Source organism: Lepisma saccharinum, chromosome 16, assembly GCF_977018435.1.
Source record: "Lepisma saccharinum chromosome 16, izLepSacc3.1, whole genome shotgun sequence".
In the NCBI taxonomy this organism is placed as follows: domain Eukaryota; kingdom Metazoa; phylum Arthropoda; class Insecta; order Zygentoma; family Lepismatidae; genus Lepisma; species Lepisma saccharinum.
In genome coordinates this window covers 46,033,117-46,047,311 of record NC_139244.1, presented here as the reverse complement: position 1 = coordinate 46,047,311, position 14,195 = coordinate 46,033,117, and the positions used below count along the sequence as shown (strand labels likewise).

The following is a 14,195-nucleotide window of genomic DNA, read 5'->3' as shown; positions in this document are numbered from 1 at the left end:
CATTAGTTTTTTAGGTGGTAAAAATCTAGATTTTTGGTCAACTAATCATGTGTATTCGAAAGTATCAATGTCAACTATTAACTAATAAGTACTGGGGAAGTTTGAAGTTGAATCAACTGTCCTTATCCTCCCCCCTCCTTCTATAGGGCTGTTTCTGGATGAGAATTACAATATTATATTCTACTTTAATATTATTATGAAGTACTTAACCTTATGAAGGAAAGTCAATTTCCATGGCGGAGTGGGTAGCGCAGCGAATCCAGGCCTGGGGATGTGTTTTCTTTGTGAGTGTCCCTTCATGAATTTAATCATATCATCAATTGATCCTCATCTTCGCGATTAGCCAAAAGTGACACAAAAGCGAAATAAAATAAACCAGCTCAATCAATTTGTGGAGGAAAGAAATTCTGTCCTTTATTTTCTTAGGACTTTGGTATCCACAGAGCGTTTAATTGTCACAAACCAGTGGCGGATCCAGAAGTTACAGTTGGGAGGGGCGAATTTAATTCGAATGCCTCACCTCACCGAACCTCAATTCTAACACACCCTTGCACTGCTATATATAAACAACATATTATACTGTAAACAGGAACGAAGCTGTTTTTTGTGTTCTAGAAGACAGAGAATTCCTTTGCAAGAATAGAGGTCGAGGAGTGGAATAGGTGGTTATTATTGTATCATAATTCCTATTGACCTCCTATTGCCACAATGTAAACTGAATGAGGATATATGAGAAATATAGTGAATACGCAGAGAACACAAAAGTCTATTCCCTCAAGGGGTCTCAGTTCGATTTCATTTTGAAGCATATTGCACAGTGATTCAATACAAATTTAAACTGTAGTGTCTTTTCCGATTAGCTTATCTTGATCATAAAGTTGACTTATTTTATAAATATTCTCGAGCCTTTTAAATTTGGGGATAAAAGGCGGAACATCTGAGTCTCAAGCCCGACCCTGTGGCCGAGTGGTTAGCACATCGCGCTGGGACGCCAAGGGTCCCGGGTTCGAATCCCGCTCGGGCTTGGTTGTTTGTGAATGTCCATTCATCAATTTCATCATTTCATCACTCATCCCCATCTTCGCAAATTAGCCAAGAGGCACAAAACGCGAAGTTAAATAAACTAAATCAAATAAAAAAAAATCAAAATCTGAGTCTCAAAAATATCAGGTATAATATCATATCCAAGAACTGGCAGTTGGGAAAGGAGATCGCTCCCATGGCCCTCCCGGTGGATGCGCCTCCCACAAACAACAGAGTGTAAAAGTTATCTAAACCACCCCCACCCCCAAAGATCGTTGCTTTGTTTGAAGGACATTCACTTTTCTGTGTCTTTTGTTACGAGTCACGCGTCGTATACCCCGCGCTTTTCGTGAGGACCAATCGAAAGACGTCTGGGACGAGCAGGAAGTCATCCCAGAATAGGCTTGCCTTTGCCATTGTGTGAGGTCGTCTGTGCGGTGGCCACTGGCCAGAATAGTTTGTCTGCTGAGTGGGTATTTGAAAGTGAAGATAAGAAAGCAACATTCAAAGGTAAGTAAGTTCAATAACGTTTTCAATATTTTTACACTGTAAGTTTTCTTTATACATATATGCTCAGATTGTCGTATCCGCAATGATTAGACCAAAATTTGTTTCACATTTCGAAATAATGACAGTACACGGTGAGAGGACATTGTTTAGCATGCAGTGTGAGCCCTTTCAATATTCCTCGTCCGAGGATTGACATTCGTCATGGTTTGATTTGATTTCATTGATTTGTTTTATTTTACTTCGCGGTTTGTGCCTCTTGGCTAATTTTGAGAAGATGGGGATGAGTGATGAAATTGATGAATGGACATTTGCAAACAACCATGCCCAAGCGGGATTCGAACCCGGGACCCCTGACGTTGCAGCTCGACGTGCTAAGATTCGTCATGGTGTCCCTATCTTTGAGCCTCGTAACCTGGAGCCTACTTTGAGGGGGAAGAATGAAACCTGAGGCTTAACTTTGGGAGATTAGGGGAAGAGTCACGAAAAATTTTCCAGCTCATAAAAATAGCGTCCAGGGATTATTTCCTAAAAAACTAGCGAAATCACAAATATTACTCTTTATTACTTTGCTCCTCAGGTCGCCTAACTTGAAGATTTTAACAAATGTGAAAATTTTGGGGGTCCTTGTCCCCGCCAATTTACGCTTATGGTTACGGAGACTGAGAAATCATGGTTTAAGTTCGTTTCCGTTCTTCCCACTCCCATTTTTGGAGAAAAATAACTGGAAAACTATAAGGATAAAAAATAAAATTTCAAGTGCACAAACGAAATTCTATCCAAGAAGTTGCTTGATTTTTTCTTCCTCCATGATGGGGAGCTTTTAGTTGTTTAGTTTAGTTATTTCATTGGCACAAACGTAATGATTTTGTCCTTCATTTTAAAGTTGGGGGCGAGGGAACTTCAAATTTTGATTTAATTTACTCTCAAACCGTTACGTTACAATCGAAAAAATGCGCTGGGATAAAACTGTACGGGCTTCCCGAAGCCCCCACCCCAAGTTCAATTTGTGAATACTCGAACGCTGTAATGTTGCAAACGAAAGTAAATGCGATACAATCCGGTACAAACAAAACATAATCTTATGACATACTTTAAACAGAATAATATGTGTATGTTTGGGGGGACAACGTCACAAAGGTTGACCGTACTACAATTATCGCTGCTACTAGGATTCTCTATCATCTTTATTTCTTTCTCCGTTTTTCATACGTTTCAATTTTTCTTTGCTCTCTTGGTTCCTCTGTTTCCATTTCCGTTATTCTTCTTCAACTTTTCCCTTTATCTTTCTACGCTTCCTTCTCTCTTTCCCATTTCCTTCTTCTATTTCTGTTCTCTGTCATTCGCTGTCAATGTATCTTTCGGTCTCTTTCACCCTCTCTCTTTGTGTTCTTCTGACCTTGTGTGATTCTCGCTATGCTGTAAGCAATCCTAATTTTTAACTGTTGGCTATTTGTGTTAGGAGGAGATGGGCCAAAAATATTTCGTGGTGGGCTAGAGCCCCCTTTGGTGTCGACTATTCTGACTGCGACTGACACCTTCGTTTGGTGTGTGATGTTCCTAAAGTTGTAAAGTAACTTATTGCACACAATTCATAATCTTTCGTTATTGGCTGTCGGAACGTACCCCAGAGGGATTTGTAATTGATTTTTAAGTAAAGAGGCCAAAATAATGCAGTGGGATACTGTGGGACGTAAAGTTAATTTCCATGGAAAATATTATTTACAAAACAGGCTTCTGTAAGAGTTTATAAGATTTGTAAGGTGTTGCTTAAACTCACTTCATTCATTCGTTGTAGTCGATTGCGCTAATATCACAATTTTTTAAAGGAGAAAAAGACACATTGTAAGGAAGGGCGTGAAAGTTAAATATACAATGACATTAATTTTCGGGAGCAATGATCGCCTTCCCACACTCAGACGCTGATATTCGTGAGGTTTTCTGTAGTGTGCGTCCATAGTATCTTCAAATTTTCGGTCCTTGGGGGATTCTAAACATTAACAATTTAAGTTAAGGAAACTTACAATTTCAAGCAGCAGCTAGAATTTCTTTTAGAGTGTTGTCTTAGATTTCTTTTACACATAAATATGGTTGTGTAACATAAAATTTTAAGCATCATTTTAATTTTCAACTCCTTTTCAGGAATGTGCCATGCGTAGAGCAGTGGATACGGATAATGCCCACAAACACACTTGTCTTAGTTCCAACCTACACTGAACATTACTCTTTGCTGAGAGCAGTTTTTCAAGGATCCTGCATGGGTTGGGTTTACACAGATATGCACTGTAAGTAGAGCAGTTCAAATCTAATTTTGTTCTTTTTTCAAGGGAATTTATTATTCATTATTTTCATAAGTTTTAAGCTGTAGGAACTTGAAATGACAGAGGTATCTTAGGAAGTAAGCTTATATGCTGAGATGGGAGGACCAGTGGCGACCACTATATGTACCCAGGTGTAGCACACGCTAGAGGTGGTCAGCTAGTATTGAACATATAGTCAACATAGTGAGTGTGAAAAGAAAATTAAGTGTCAAAAGTACATGCATACTTAAATACATGTATCAAGGAGTCCGAGGTTCGATACTCGGTAGTGGTTCATAATGGTTCAGATCTCACTTTGAACTTTAGGTCCAGTCCTTATTAGTCTGTGATTAAATTGGTCTTAAAAACAAATTCAAACAACAAATCTGGAAATAGGAAAGGGTGGGTGGGTGTCTCATAGCTTCGGTTATTTCTGTTTCAAAGGGAGTGTTCGCCACTGGGAAGGACAGTACTAATAGTTACACAGTGTAGGCTGGAGTGTAAAACTTTGTTGTGGCTGTCTTAAGAAGTATTTTGAAATTGATATGGCATACTAATTACACAATGTGTACAGCGAGATGTTAAAATATTACCAGGCAAGTTGTTCATAATTTTCAATATTTTTTGACGTCCCATGTGTATTTAAGGAATTGAACATCATTGAACTTTTCCTGGAAATATTTATGCATCTCACTCTTTACATACCTTTCCTAATATCTTTGTTACACAATTAATTTCATGGAGGATTAGTGAAAAAAAAAATGGTTGACTAGACCAAACAGCAAATATACTTCTGTGTCAGCATCTTTAAGTTCTGAGAATCGATTGCTGCTTGTGTACAATTTAGTGTTCTTGTGGATGTGGGATGAAGTAAGTGATTCCTACATTTTATTTGTTTTCTCTTTTCAACTTGCAAAGTGAGGGTCTGTGATGCTACATTTATTGGCTATCAGTTACCCTGTAAAAGCCTACATACAAATTTTGTCTTTGGAAATTAAATTCATTTTGAGATGTTATGTAGAAGAAAACACACAGATAAAGAAATTAATCTCATTTGAAAAGTATCTAAACTTTCATCATTCTGGGTGTCTTTCATTCAATCTTCCACTGTATGTATAGACATTCCTTAGGAGAATTTAAATTGCTGGGGGGGATCCAAATGATATTAACTTTGCATGATAATTAACTTTTATATGTTAAATCCACTGGAACGCTTCAAATAGTTTTCTTTCTATTAAGAAATATAGTTGTACAATAAACTGTTGTATTGAAGAAGTTAAATTTTTGCTACTTTCAAGATTCATCTAATTTAAATTTATTCCTTGTTTCAGACATTGAATGCTGTTTAACTAAAATAACCACCTCTGATGTTTGAAGATGATCCTGATTTTGTAAATGGAAATGTAAGTAAATAAATCAATTAACCTGTATGTAATCTGAAAATGTCAGAATCACATAAATAGAACTAGGAACGTACAATATAATGCTGTGTGTGCGAACCATACATACACACCTTTCATTTTGTAATTAATAATCTTTGCATATGCATTTCCAAAATGCACCTTAGCATAAATATACAAATTATAATCTTTATGTATTTCTTTCGTAGCCTACTAAACTTTCAATAGAACTTTATTTCTGCTACTTGAAAACAGAATCATATCCATGCTTTTATTTTTGGAGAGTTGAACTTTCATATAGCTATGTCTTGTTTCTATAGAAAATATTTAAAATTGTCAAAGGTAAGTGTCTCTTGTCTGCTGGGTGAAGGGATGGAATGAGGCATCCACTCACTTCTCTTTCTGGCACTGTGCCTGTTAAATGCTAGTATAATGTACAGAATAAATAAAATCTTTTTGCCTTTTCGCTACATGATGTTTACACATACACTTTGACAGGACAGAACTACAGGGTGCGAAATCATTGAAAACTGGTGGGGGAAGAAAGTTCTTAATCTACATTCCCCCCTCCGCCACATATGTGTATTATTAAAAGTAAATTAATTTGCTACTTTTATACATATCAGATATTGTAAAGCAGCCAAATAATTCCTTTAGTAACTTGGTTAAAGATGTTATAAATTATGAAATAGTTGAAGTGCTTTCATTATGTGTAAGTTTTTGTTTTGTTTGTGCTTTATGTTAATATAAATCAATTAGATTTCATAGTTATAATTTTCTTGCATTCTTGTTTTACTTTGCTTATTGGTGTAGATTTGTTAATGATCTCTTGAGAGAGAAAGCATTCAATACTCACAACTACACTAATTTGTGTGTGTTTTCGATATTATTCTTAGTACAGTATATTTGAAATTAAAAGTAATTGCTTATCTTTCGTTTGTTATAACAAAAAATCTTCCTCCCGGAAATTTTTGGTGGGGGGATTTTTGAGGCCAAGATTGTTGGTGGTGGGAAACCCCCTGTCCCCCCAGGATTTCGCACCCTGCAGAACTAACAGAAACATAAGAAAGCTAAAGCTAAACACTCAAAAATTAGTAAAAAATTGTTTTTCACACCAACATTGAATGGTAGTGTTTGAGCTCTTAGGCGACACCAGAAATGTGTTTGTGTGTGTGTATTGGGGGGCAACCCATTGACTTAACTTAATGGTAGAACAAATATTAACAATAAGAATCATGGTTATGATAATAATTTTACAGTAATAACTATTATAACAAAAAATAAAATTATATTATTATTATTACTATTATTAAATCCTTTGGGAGGACTACTAGATGAATGAATATCAAGTACAACTTTTCCTTATTATTATATTTTTTTTATTTTTTTACATTTTACACAGTTAGTGTATTGAAATGCACAGTTATTCTGTTTTATCTTTAAGTTTTAACTTTTCAATAAAAGCTTTCTAAACATTATTTATGTTATAACAACTTCTGCTTTTTGTGACTTGAAATGGGCGATGGCAATTCCATTTCCCGACACCGATGTTTCAGCACAAAATATTATCCTAAAGTCATTTCTTAATTTTGAAGATAGTGTGCCATTTCCAGTTATATGCTGTGACGTGCCCAGTAGTCAGCCCTCATTTCGCTATTGTTTCCTGCCTGCTTATAGCCCCATCATCACCCTCCTTGTATAGGCCCTTGCTTATGAAATAAAAGCATGCATGTTTATATTACCTTTGCATAATAGGGTGACATAATCTTAGTCCCTCCACCTGTTCATTCAATCACTGGCGTACGCAAGGGGGGTTACTGGGTTTAACCCCCCTCCTGAGCTTTAAATATTATGGGAAATGCTGTGTAAAATAAATTGCCAATTTAGCGCTACTGCATTCAATGTAGAAACTGATCAGCTTGAGGGCCTCCCCGATGGTGCAGTGGTAGGTCGTTGCCTTGTAATCAAGGGGTCCCGGGTTCGATACCCTGTGGAGGCACATAGTGGTTCGGATCCCACTTTGAACCGCAGGTCCAGTCTCGATTAGCCATATTGTGCATAAAGTGGACTTAAAACACCAACTCAATCTATCAATTGAGCAGCTTGACTGATTGATTTTGTTTATTTTTCTTCGCATTTCTGCCACTTTTGGGCTAATTGCGAAGATGAGGATGAGTGATGATATGATGGAATGGATGAATGGACACTCACAAAGAACAACTGTGCTCAGGCTGGGATTCGAACTCGACACCCCAGGCGTTTTAGCATGCTTTCGTATCCACGAAGGCTGGCTACTCAATCTTGAATCACTTTGTATGCACACATCCCTAGTATACTTTTCAGGGAAGTATTAAGACTCATAAATGTTATAAGTACATTCTAAATTATCACATTCTGACCTAAATGCATTCTTGGTTATATTCTTATTTACTCTTACATTTTTTTCTCCTTTCAGATCATGGACGCCTTTCCATACAGACATTTTAAAGGAATACAGCATGCATATTTTTAGCAATGAAGTAAAATTGAAACTGAAAAATCATTCCTCTTTTTTTTGGATAAAATTGTGAGAACTATGTTGAATTATTGCAAGATGAAATGTACGAATATTGTAAATAAAGTTGAATTTTTTGCTAACTGGTAACTTTATTTCTTCAACCTAATCTTTGGGGCGAAAAAATTAAGCTGTGTATTTGAAATAGAGTGGTTAAAAATTATGTATATGAACATTTATAACTTCTACTAAATTTGCTCTGCCTTCTTAAGAATGTACATTTTCGTTTCTAATTAATTTATTAAAGTACTGAAATAGGTTCTAAAAGCACCAAAAATCACTCACATTGTAATGATTGTGGCATTGAACTGAGTGTGCAGAACCAACAGCAAAGGAAAGGTAAGGTTGAATTATTGCTTAATGTGTATGCATTTAGTGGCAAGGTAGTATTTTTCAGAGATTATTCCCTTACCATGTATGTATATACTTGCATCCAACGTATACATAAAATTTATCTAAGGATATACAAGTATACAGTATTTTGTTGTGTTAAGTATGTCATTTATTTATCCTAGCAATGTATGTGAGCATGAGTGTTGCTTTCCAAACAGTACACAAAAAAGTTGTTATTTTTTAATTAACGGGTGTGACTTCTGAAGATCAATCCCCTTCATGTTATATTGTACACTGAAGGACACTTCTGGGTTGTAACAGCACCATTGACTTTCAATTAAATCATTACAACCCAGCAGTGTATGTGACTGTACATATATCCAGTCCCAATTGGCTTCTAAGCATCAAGTGGAAGTCTCAAAAAAGACTTATTGGAAACTATGAATGTACATTACAAGTTGCGGCTTTTTTGTATGATTTAGAAATCGATACATAATATTCCTTGCAAGCTTCATGTAATTTATGGATGGCTTGTTCTTCTACATGAATACCTTGGTGAGCGTGCCGCATCTAGTTTCCTCTAAGATTTTTAAGCTTTGTCAAAATTTAATGCTGAATTGAATGGTATTCTTTTTATAAAGAGACAATTAATCACATTAAAATCTGAACGCATTAAATGAAGAAACACTGTTTTCCCTGTGATGTCGTATATTATACAATGCAAGAGTTAACATTGCATTTCTCTACTTTGATACATTTGCCATCTGAGAAGAAATTACAATGAAGTTATGATTGCTCTATCTTATTCTGAATTCATGTTGGATAAGATAGAAAAGATCTGACAGATTCTTCAAGGTTAAAGGTAAGCATTATTATACTAAACGAAGATCATTTACCTCAAACTCACCCTATGGGAGGAAAAACACACTCTATACTAGGGTGAGAAAAACTCACCGTATGGGAGGAAAAACACACTCTATACTAGGGTAAGAAAAACTCACCATATGGGAGGAAAAACACACTCTATACTAGGGTGAGAAAACTCACCCTATGAGAGGAAAAACACACTCTATACTAGGGTGAGAAAACTCACCCTTATGGGAGGAAAAACACACTCTATACTAGGGTGAGAAAACTCACCCTTATGGGAGAAAAAACACACTCTATACTAGGGTGAGAATACTCACCCTTATGGGAGGATAAACACACACTATACTAGGGTGAGAAAACTCACCCTTATGGGAGGAAAAACACACTCTATAATAGGGTGAGAAAACTCACCCTTATGGGAGGAAAAACACACTCTATACTAGGGTGAGAAAACTCACCCTTATGGGAGGAAAAACACACTCTATACTAGGGTGAGAAAACTCACCCTATTGGAGGAAAAACACACTCTATACTAGGGTGAGAAAACTCACCCTATGAGAGGAAAAACACACTCTATACTAGGGTGAGAAAACTCACCCTATGGGAGGAAAAACACACTCTATACTAGGGTGAGAAAACTCACCCTTATGGGAGGAAAAACACACTCTATACTAGGGTGAGAAAAACTCACCCCAATATGGGGTGTGGAAACTCACCTTTTGGGGACGTCTATTTGTGACAAGCCAAACTCACCCCAAAAGGTGAGTTTCCACACCTTTATTTTTTTCAGTGTATGGTTGTTTGTAAAAAAATGAATTTCAACCAGGGTTGTTAAAGGGTCAGGAATTTTAAATCAATTCAATTCCGGTTCAGCAGGGAATATTAGCAAGCATAAATGGATCTGGACCGTAAAGAGCCTTGTTATGTATTTCAGATCGTTCCAGGGACCTTTTCTCCTGATCAATTGAAATACGGCAAAGGGACCTTCTTTCCGGATCAATTAAAAGACGGTCTAAGTTCCATATTGAAATGAAAGAATACGCAACTTGGACCGAATTTAAACTGTGCAATAAAAAAGTTTCCAGTCTTGTTGCGGAACCCAATAGAACCCATTAGAATTTATGGGTTCGTGGACGTTTAACAACCCTGATTTGATATTAAATTACATTTTTGGCTCGAAACTGAATAAAGCTTCCAACTAGTGTAGAAAGGAGTAGCAATAGGCGTGCGCACGGGGTGCAAGGGGAGGGGTAAAATGCCCCCCTCGTCATGGACATCAGAGAAATATGCCATATGCAATTGCATATTAACCCGATAATAGTGTTGCCCCCTCAAGAAACACCACTTGAATTCGAAATTATCGCATTCCTGCATCCCCATTATAATAATTAATGTAAATTAGTATGACAAATCAAATTATACGTGTGAAATATATACTTTTAGCTGACATTCGTTTTCTAAAGGGGAGAGGTGGCCATCCTCGCCCCCCTTCCAGATTTCCATGCCCTTATATTATTATACTTTATTCCAGAAATTTAGGGTAGAGGAATCATATCGCCGGTTATTAAACGATATTATGCTCTTGAAGAAAATGAAGTATTTTGAAGCCGATGAAAGTTCACAAAGGAACAACGGCGGAAGAAGGTGTTGTGGCACAACCACAGGGGGCAGGGTAGATTAGCCCTCAAACTTGTACAGAAATCAATTCTAGGAGGTAAGGAAGGCAAACATTGGACTATAGAAAGAAAGGTTGCAGAATCTAAGAGTAGCAAGACAAAAGGATACTCAAGATGGATTTAGTTTTCACGTCTTTCGTGCACTATTTCTTCCAGACGGCAAGAGCACCTGCAAGGGGGCACAGAGGGGCAATTGCCCCCTCTAGATTTCTATCTTTATACCAATTTTAAAAAAAGTTATATAAACTTGGACAGTTGCTGCTGATTACGGTGTAAGTTTTGTCCGTGTAAGGTAATAAATAGATTTATTATTAATTTTTGAAGCCGCACCGTTCATTTATAAACACACTGTATATGAGTCATTGTGAATTCGAGTCAATTTAAACATTTTGCGTTGTTGCGAGATTATCTATTAGGATACAATTTGGACATAAACAATCTAAGTAGAAAAAGTGCATCTTGTATATCAAAATTGCCATGTCCATCTGATCTCCGAAAGTAGTGTTTAGCACGTCATTTTTCAAGTATATGATTGATTGATTTGGTGTTTTGAGTCCACTTTATGCACAGTAAGGCCAATCGGGACTGAACCTTCAGTTTGAAGTGGAATCCGAACCACTTGTGCCTCCACCGGGTATCGAACCCGGGACCCCTTGATTACTAGGCGACGACGCAACCACTGCGCCATCGGGGAGGCCATTTCAAGTATAGTCCATGATTGTATCTAGTATATGAATGAGATTTGTCCCTCCTCTCAAACAATTCGTGGCTTGTCCCCACCGAACGAAGTGTGTCACTTATAAATTAAGTTTCCGAAAGCAGGCATTATGCATGAACAGAACAAAAAATACTCCTGAGAAATTACAAACATTATAAGCCAGTTCGTGACCGGGAGTTATTGACGGTCTCCCCCCCCCCCAACCTATCCACTTTAGGTCCCGGGTTCGAGTCCTGGTCTGTAAATATCTTTTTTAGGTGTCTCTTCATCAATTTCATCTATTTATCATCCATCTTCATAGTTTCGATTAATTATAAAAGTGACAAAAGCAAAGCAAAATAAGAACAAATAAAAATAATTGCAAAATGACTACAATGTCAGAACTACATTTGAAAAATAAAATGCGAGCAGAAGATTCATTTTCAAACAGGTATTTGGGTAGAATTGTGTAGACAGACAGCATGCTCCCGAAAGTTGCCAATCCACGTGTAGCATGACCTTCGATACTGGGGTTGCGCTTTTTCAGGAAAGTTTTCTCGACCCTCCTCAGGCGTCTTATCAAGAATGCCTCAGTGTTCGTAGCATTGCCAACTTATTTTCCGTCGGAAAAAGTATTTTTCCTCCTATTTAATCTGCGGTTGGCTCTACAATACATACAACAACTGAATTACGGCGAAGTAGGTTAGAAACCCTGCGTGCTCAACAGCAGCTTCGATAAGGCACCTGATTGTTTCGAGCTGAACCAGGAAATGGGCGATCTTTATTCCCCAAGGCCATTCCGTAAAACTAATGCCACAAGAAGTTTTCTGTGTGGATTTGAGAGCATGAAATTGTAGGTTGATGATAGTACTACAAGACGTCAAGTGGATTTTTTTTCTGTTTCGTTATGTTATATAGCTTTCCTACCTATATAGTTTGAATAACTAATCAATCATTTGATGAGTAGACAAACACGAAGAAGCCGATCCCGTGGCAAATTAGTTAGCGTAATACACTGCGAAGTCTAATGTCGGATTAGAAAATATGGATGGGTCATTTGTCTTTATACCACTTCCATCACCTATCACATCCTTTATCATCGCGATTAACCGAAAGTGGTAGACGCGAAATAAAAATAGAACCTTTGCATGAATGTCCGAAAAAAAGGCAAGGGCACGAACCACCTGGAAAAGGAAAGTCAACCAAAAATTATATATATCGCGCAATTGCATTTTAGCTATAATAATATATGTTAATTATTGCATGAACATGCTTGAGGGGAGGGTGGGGGAACACAATTTTTATCCCGAAATTTTGGAATTTTGAGAGTTAGCCCCCTCCCCCTCGCCACATATTTGCAAAAATTTCATATAGTCTGAATCTCTGGTTCATTCCGCGTACAACGGTATATCACTCATCTCTCTAGGACAATTAGCTTCCGATCTACACTTATTTAATTGAAACTCTGCATTTTGCTCAAAATCGGCTCGGTACCCAGAGGCTTACTTGTGAAAAAGGTCTTGGGCGTCAAAAGGTTAAAACAAGACAAACTTTCATTGTAACCTCAGTCAATTGTGGGAGCTGCTTAGAAGTAGTAGTGTTGCTGGTATGGTGGACTTCGGTTCTTACTTTTGCTTTTAACAGATAGATACATTTTGAATAATAGTGAAATCAAAGTAATCGATTATTCTACCGAATGACAAAGTTATAATGGAATTGTGTTATCTCCATTACAGAACAACTACCTAATCTCATTCAATTCCAGTGTTCTATCTGGTAGATAGATATATCAACCTTTGCAATGATGTAAACTTTCAGTGCAATGGCGACAAAAGTCCAAGAACTATAATGTCAAACTTTAAAGGTTTCCTGACAAAATAAAAAAGGGACAGATCATTTACATTCTCAATGGACATGTTGAAAAAAAGACTAATATTCATTTTTTAAAATTTCTTTTTTTAGCGTAGGTAAAAGGAAGTCACTTGAATAAAGTGGGAATATAATCAAAATGTCCATCAGGTATTCATTGATTTCAAAAAAGCATATGATTCGGTCAAAAGAGATAAATTATATAATATATTAGTCGAATTTGGAATACCTAAGAAGCTTGTTAATATGATACAAGTATGCACCAGTGAAACAGAAAGTAAAATTCGTGTGAGTATTTATGTGTCTGACAAATTTACAATTCATGATGGGTTAAAACAAGGAGATGCATTATATCCATTGCTCTTTAATTTTGCCTTAGAATATGCTGTCAGGAAGGTAACAGAAACTAACGAAGGACTAAAATTAAATGGTGTGACTCAGTTGTTAGCATATGCAGATGATGTAGACTTATTAGGGGATGATATAAATACAATTAAGAATAATGCTAAAATACTTTTCAAAACTGCTAAAGACATAGGTTTGGAAGTTAACAAAGAGAAAACTAAATATATGCTTACAGGCCGAAACCAAGTGTTAGGTAATAATCAAAATATAATTATTGATAACAACTCGTTTGAACCAGTTTCCAAATTCAAATACTTAGGAGTAATATTAACCAATGAAAATTATATTAAAGAGGAAATAAAGAGTAGGCTTAATTCAGGAAATGCAAGTTACTTCTCTCTTCATAAACTTTTGTCTTCTAGTTTAATAACTAAGAAACTAAAAGTTAAAATATACAAAACAGTAATTTTGTATGTAGTGCTCGTATTAAATGGGTGTGAAACTTGGTCCCTTACATTGAAAGAGGAACATAAATTGAGAGTATTTGAAAATAAGGTTCTTAGGAAAATATTTGGACCTAAAAGGGATGAGGAGACAGGTGAGTGGAGAAGGTTACATAAT

General features: G+C 36.6%; 1 long non-coding RNA gene across 1 annotated transcript; it reads left to right on the top strand.

Annotated features, from left to right (window-relative positions):
* Positions 1-1,457: 1,457 nt before the first annotated feature.
* On the top strand, positions 1,458-7,803 carry LOC146000051 (uncharacterized). The gene is made up of 4 exons (XR_014443457.1): positions 1,458-1,533; positions 3,673-3,815; positions 5,162-5,233; positions 7,686-7,803. It is a non-coding gene; the product is annotated as an uncharacterized LOC146000051 (long non-coding RNA).
* The last annotated feature ends 6,392 nt before the right edge of the window (positions 7,804-14,195 follow it).